Source organism: Dendropsophus ebraccatus, chromosome 4 (genome assembly GCF_027789765.1).
Source record: "Dendropsophus ebraccatus isolate aDenEbr1 chromosome 4, aDenEbr1.pat, whole genome shotgun sequence".
NCBI classification, from domain to species: Eukaryota; Metazoa; Chordata; class Amphibia; order Anura; family Hylidae; genus Dendropsophus; species Dendropsophus ebraccatus.
Genome location: NC_091457.1, coordinates 105,968,778 through 105,975,125, shown reverse-complemented (window position 1 = coordinate 105,975,125; position 6,348 = coordinate 105,968,778).

Below are 6,348 nucleotides of genomic sequence, written 5' to 3'. Positions count from 1 at the left end.
TTCATTTTTACTGTCTAATTCTGAATACTTTCCTCTAATACCTGTGGGGTCAAAGTGCTCATCCTACCCAAAGATGAATTCTTTGAGGGGTGTACTTTCGAAAATGGGGTGACTTTTGGGGGGATTCTATTCTGCGGACACTACAGGGGCTCTGCAAACGCACCTGGCGCTCAGAAACTTCTTCAGCAAAATCTGCATTAAAAAGCCAATTGTCGCTCCCTTCCTTCTGAGCCCTGCTGTGTGCCCATACAGTGGTTTACGCCCACATATGGGGTACCGTTGTATTCAGGAAAACCTGCGTTACAAATTTTGGCATGCTTTTTTACTCATGTTCCTTTTGAAAATGAGAAACTTTAATCTAAACGTTTATATTATTTGAAAATTTAAATTTTCGATTTTTTTTACGGCCTAATTGTGAATACTTTCCTCCAGCCCCTGTAGGGTTAAAATGCTCATTATAACCCTAGATTAATTCTTTAAGGTGTCTAGTTTCCAAAATGGGGTCACTTATGGGGGTTTCCAGTATACAAGCCTTCTAAATCCATTTAAAAAAAAAGAACTGGTCCCTAAAAAAAATCAGTTTTGGAAATTTTCACAAAATGTGATAATTTGCTGATAAATTTCTAAGCCCAGTAACACCCTAAAAAAGTAAAATATGTTTCCAAAATTATGCCAGAATAAAGAGGACATATTGGTAATGTGATTTAGCAACTAATTTATGTGCTATGACTTGCTTTTTTAGAAGCAGAGAATTTCAGAAGTTCATAAAATGCAAAATTTTCAAATTTTTCATGATATTTTGATGTTTTTCACAAAAAATACACAAAGTAGTGACCAAATTTTGCTACTATAAAGTGCCATATGTGACGAAAAAACAATCTCAGAATCGCTAGCATACGTTACAGCATCACTGAGCTATAAGCGCATAAAGTGAGACAGGTCAGATTTTGAAAAATGAGCCTGGTCATTAAGGCCAAAACAGGCTTTAGAGGCAAGGGGTTAAGAGCATTGCTTTGGTTTAAGAGCTCCTGGTATTGGGTGGGAGCGTGAGTGGGGGAGGGGCATGGCCTGCATAGCAGGGTCTGCAGCACAGTACTCTGACCCAGGAAGTCTTCCTCACCTTCTAATTTATAGCAGATCCACTTCAGGCTGGGGCTTGCATCAGGGGACAGGACTGTGGAGGTTATCTCTTTATAGCTTTAACCCCTCTCTCCCCGGACAGAGAGTGCTGCTATACTGTGTCCACATCTGCCCTGCTCATTCCTTCATGCTCCCTGCAGTCTCTATCAGTCCTTGTGTTTCCCATCCTCTCCATTCCTTCTATAATGTGCTTGCACTCACACTCAGCTATACACACTGCTGCTATAATGTGCTTGCACTCACACTCAGCTATACACACTGCTGCTATAATGTACTTGCAGTCACACTCAGCTATACACACTGCTGCTATAATGATTAAAAAATGATTTTTGGGGTGTGGAACCAATTGTCTACATTTCAATGATTTCTTATGGGAAAATTTGCTTTGGTATAAGAGTGGATTTGGATTACAAGCACGGTCCCGGAACGAATTATGCTCGTAATCCAAGGCACCACTGTAGATACTATTTGGGGTGGGCACCCCGAGCCAATTCTACTGGTACTTCTGTATGACACTCTATCTGTATTATGTAGGCAAAGTTTGTCTGTTTGCTGATGACACATTATTTGCAACAGGGTTGATAATCCCTATTGTCATGATTTAGCTTGACTGGAAAAGTGGCCAAAACAATGTTAACTGCAGTTCAATGTTTCCTAATATAAAATGATGCACTTAGGGAGAAAGAATCCTCTATCTGAGTATTATATCGGCAGTTCTGTGATAGCAAAAACTTCAGAAAAGAAGGATTTAGGGGTAGTGATTTCTCACAGCCTTAAAATGAGTCACCAGTGCAACCAGGCGGTGGGGAAATCAAATTGTAGCTTGGCTGCATAGCTAGAGGTGTAACCAGTAGGAAGAGGGAGATTGTGATCCTGCTGCATAGAGCCCTAGAGAGACCACATCTGGAATACTGTGTCCAGTTCTGGAGACCTCACCTACAAAAAGATATTGATGGGATGGAACTTCAACATATCAGGAAAGATTTAAGGATGTTAATCTGTTGAGTCTGGAGGAAAGAAAGGAAAAGGGGGGGGGGGACATGATCGAAAACTTCAAGTATATTCAAGGACTAAATAGGGTTCAGAGGGAAGTGTTTTTAATTTAAAAAAATGAACTCAAGAACAATCAGAAGTTAGTTGGGGCAAAGATCAGAAGCAACATGAGAACATATTACTTTACTGAAAGAGTAGTAGGTGCTTGGAACAAGCTTTCAGCAGACATGGTTGGTAAATGTACAATAACTAAATGTAAACCTACCTGGGATAAACATCTATCTATCCTTTAGAGAATAAGAAGGGAAATACTCAAAGTGCAGACTAGATGGACCAAGTGGTCTATTTCGGCTGACAATCTTCTGTGTTCTATGTTTATCTATCTATCTAACACTTTTTACTGTCAACATGGAAACATCTATGTCTGGCACTACAATTGACAGTTTTATGTTGTTTCGCTGCAGGCCAGTGTAATACATGTTCCCTGTTATTATTTAAATATCGCAGACATTCCCAGGGTAAGAAGGGATTCCAAGCTGCTATAATCTATCCCTTGGCATGTCTTTGGATAGATACCAGGAAAGAGCTTTAAGCCGACACTGTGCACGTGATAAGCAGCCAGTACACAGATGGAATCAGACATATGTAATAGTGATTTAGAGCACATCTTCCATCCTCACGTCACATGGACAACCTGTCTACAGGACCTCGGAAAGGGAATGCAGGAGATCCCAGATTAAAACGTAAAATTTAGCCTGCTAGATCAGCCCCATGATGTATCATTTCTGATATGACTATATTGGAGTACATATGTCTTTTAGTATATACTGTAATTCATTGTATTTAATGTACATAACTTGTTTTGTTGAGTTTTGCTGCCAGGACTACAGAGGCAGTGAGCCCAGGGAAGAGCCTACTGTGGGGGCTGGGGAACAGGCTGCCATTACTACGTCAATCTAGTACTACTACATTCAAACTGTGAGCAGTGCAAAATGAGGAGGCACAGGAGGTGAGTCAGGTAAGCACAATGGGAGAATATTTTGGATGGAGACCTAAAATCTGTAGCATATATATATATATATATATATATATATATATATATATGGACCACCCTACTATAGACTACCAGGTCCTTGGCCTATAACAGCAGCCAGTGGCTAACTGATGATTACTGCATTATAGGCAAGAGCTGTAGCTGCACACGGTGAAAAAAACAACATTTCCATGGCAGCTTGGGTGGTGGGTTGTGCACCTCTGGTTCCAGGGCCGGCTCCAAGTTTTTGTGGGCCCTTGGTCGAGAGAGCCTCGGCGGGCCCCTTTGAATAGCAAATTATATGGCATCATTGTTAGAGGGTCTCTAGCTCTTGATTCTGTGTAGGGGATCAGCTGTGTTATATACTTATTACCCCCCCTCCTGTTTGAGTGTGTATATATCTATCTCTCGAGCACATATATACACACACTTATACAGTAGGAGGATAATAAGTATATAATACACTGCTGTATACCTACACAGAATGGAGAGATATATACACACTCATACAGAAGGATAAAAAGTATATACTACACTGCTGATTACCTTTTTCACCTCGGGGCACACCTACCAAATAAAGTTTGACAAAATAACAAAAAAAACAACAAACATAATTCGGTAACTCACAGGTGACGTCTTCTTTGATCTGATGCGATCGCTCTCTGTTTCCTCGCCATCCGGCCCAGACCACCATGATGATTTCTTCCAGCTACAATTCTTCTCTTCAGAACCTGTGAGACAAACATCTTAGGCTCCGCACATTTCCAGCAACTTCCTTCCCTTTTCCCCACCCATAGGCTCCTATACATTAGTAACTCCGCTGCTTGGTGTCATGTGCAGTAAAGTAAGAAGGTTTGTGTCCCCATGCTGTGCCCCCATATAGTAATAATGCCCTCTGTCCCCATAGTAATGCCCCCTGCTCTGCCCCATAGTAAATGACCCCTGCCCTGTCCCATAGTAGATGTCCCCTGCCCTGCCCCATAGTAGATGACCCCTGCCCTGTCCCATAGTAGATTCCCCCTGCCCTGTCCCATAGTAGATTCCCCCTGCCCTGTCCCATAGTAGATGACCCCTACCCTGCCCCATAGTAAATGACCCCTGCCCTGTCCCATAGTAGATTCCCCCTGCCCTGTCCCATAGTAGATGACCCCTGCCCTGTCCCATAGTAGATGTCCCCTGCCCTGTCCCATAGTAGATGACCCCTGCCCTGTCCCATAGTAGATTTCCCCTGCCCTGTCCCATAGTAGATTCCCCCTGCCCTGTCCCATAGTAAATGACCCCTGCCCTGTCCCATAGTAGATGACTCATACCCTGTCCCATAGTAGATGACCCCTACCCTGTCCCATAGTAGATGACCCCTACCCTGTCCCATAGTAGATGACCCCTACCCTGTCCCATAGTAGATGGCCCCTGCCCCATAGTAGATGCCCCCTGCTCTGCCTTAACACAAAACAAAAAATCAGACTCACCTAATCCAAGGGACGGTCCTCTTCTTCCTGGCTTCTCCCTTCTGCTAGCAGGGACGGATCCGCTAGCAGGCGCGATGACGTCATCGCTCTGCGCCTGCTGAGGGGATCACGTCCTGAAGCGCTGCGGAGGAAGGCCCAGCCCAGGACGTCATTGAGGACGTCGCATCCGCCCAGCAACGCCATACCCCCCGGATGTCACCAGCAACGCGGCCCGCCGCATCCCCCGTACTCACTGTCGGCACGACAGTGAGTACGGGGGATGCGGCGGGCCCCATTGCTGGCGATATCCAGTGGCTCATTGCTCGGGCAAGTGCCGGGGGGCCCCTTGAGAGGCTGTGGGCCCCGGCACTTGCCCGAGTACGCCACGTGCTGACGCCGGCCCTGTCTGGTTCAGAGAGTTGTCTATAATGATACAAAATGAAGCAAACCCTACAACAATTGCAGTTTCGAGTAGAAATTCCCAGACCTCCCTGGACTAGCAGCCCACTGAGGCATCAAGTTATATGTTGACCATTATGTTGTCTATGGAGAGAGAAGAGTTGAGGAGACAGATGAGTAGTCACTTATTATTCACACTATCTGTAGTTTTACGGATCCACAATCTGTTCCGCAAAAAAAAGGACATGTCCTAGTGCGGACCATAAGTGCAGGATAGTTAGCCAATAGAATTCAATAGAAGTCACAAAAGTCACATTCGTATTTTTTGTTGATGTTACAGATGTTACATCGGTAACACCTGCAGAAAATATGGATCACCTTAATTTAACCATCATCTTCCCAATTTTTGTGGCTCTGCAAACGGGTACTATGGATAGATTTATTGCAGATTGTGGACAAAGTATACAGTCCTGAAAAATCACTAAACGTATGAATGAGGCCTTAGCTCTCAACTCAGGACTTGATTCTCAGCATAGACTATTCAGTACTGTTCTATAATGTCCTCTATGCTGCAGCTGCTTTTTATTGTGTCAATGAACCAGATTCCCTCCTCTGTGTATAGGAGCCATCATAGAAACTAGTTTACAGACACTAGTTCAGGGCAACTTAAAATCACAGGTGGAACACCTTATCCTAAAAAGTTAACTAAAACAGCAGATAACATATAAGCAACATTACACAACATTATTAGACAATGAACACAGATTTGCTCCATCTTTAGTCCCACTCTAGAAGCTCTTTGTCCTTAACAAGTAAGGAGGACATGTCTTACTAGTCAGTATATTGACACTTTACATTGTTGCTAAGTCAGATGTTTCTTCATTATCTTTACTAAGTGATTGATCTCTGATTGATCACTGCTAATAACTAGTAAATCATCACTGGAATGTTCATTGAGAGGTCATTGGATTCTGGGTTAAGTTTCTCTAATTGTCTGAGTAGTCGACAAGATCAATCCGCGAAATGTGCTGATGGATTGACCAGTCAGCAGTTTATAAGTTACTGATCAGACGAGTGTCAATTATTGGGCTGTAGTTGATTCATGATTGAAAATTGATTTATTGAATTCTGAGGAAAGATCTATCAGGACATGGATTTTGGATTGAACTATTTAACTGTGATGGACAGGGACTAGGGAAGAGGACAGAAAGACCAATATGAATAGAGGGTAATATAGAGAGTGTAGTGTTGATGTAGTGTCCCAGTACAAGTGTGCAACCATATCTTGTCTGTCACCTGTCAAAAGGTAACTCTGTCAGGTTTCACACTCTGGGA